The sequence below is a fragment of the Pteropus alecto genome, unplaced genomic scaffold (assembly GCF_000325575.1).
Source record: "Pteropus alecto unplaced genomic scaffold, ASM32557v1 scaffold21, whole genome shotgun sequence".
Taxonomy (NCBI): domain Eukaryota; kingdom Metazoa; phylum Chordata; class Mammalia; order Chiroptera; family Pteropodidae; genus Pteropus; species Pteropus alecto.
Genome location: NW_006436282.1, coordinates 1,314,874 through 1,315,276, shown reverse-complemented (window position 1 = coordinate 1,315,276; position 403 = coordinate 1,314,874). Strand labels below are relative to the sequence as shown.

The 403-nt window shown below is 34.2% G+C and overlaps 1 protein-coding gene across 6 annotated transcripts in view; it reads right to left on the bottom strand.

Annotated features, from left to right (window-relative positions):
* Positions 1 to 403, bottom strand: part of VPS50 (VPS50, EARP/GARPII complex subunit) — a 110,317-nt gene that overhangs the window by 1,418 nt on the left and 108,496 nt on the right. The gene's annotated exons all lie outside the window — the stretch shown is intronic.

The following is a 403-nucleotide window of genomic DNA, read 5'->3' as shown; positions in this document are numbered from 1 at the left end:
AAGAAAAGAACAGGACTTCATTGGATGTAACTATTAAAGAAAGTACAATTTCAAAATATGAAAAAAAGTTCATTTTAAAAACTCGGCAAATTATCCAGTTTGTGTATCTGACCTCAGAGCATCTGTAAGCACATGGTAAATTCTCTTAAGTACTCGGTCAACACCTAACAAGTGCCACTGTTATTAAGCACCAGACTAGACACTGTGGGGAGGTCCCTGGAAGACAGGACAGTCTCCATTGCTGGGAAAATTTCACTGAACAACAAATATCAGTTAGTTAAAACTCTTCCAAAATACTACACTAAAAATTTTAGTTCACTATATTAAAAGAACACATAAAATGGTCATTGTTCTTGCATCAAATAATGAATATCTAAGAGCTGTGCATTTTCTTCAGCTTCTT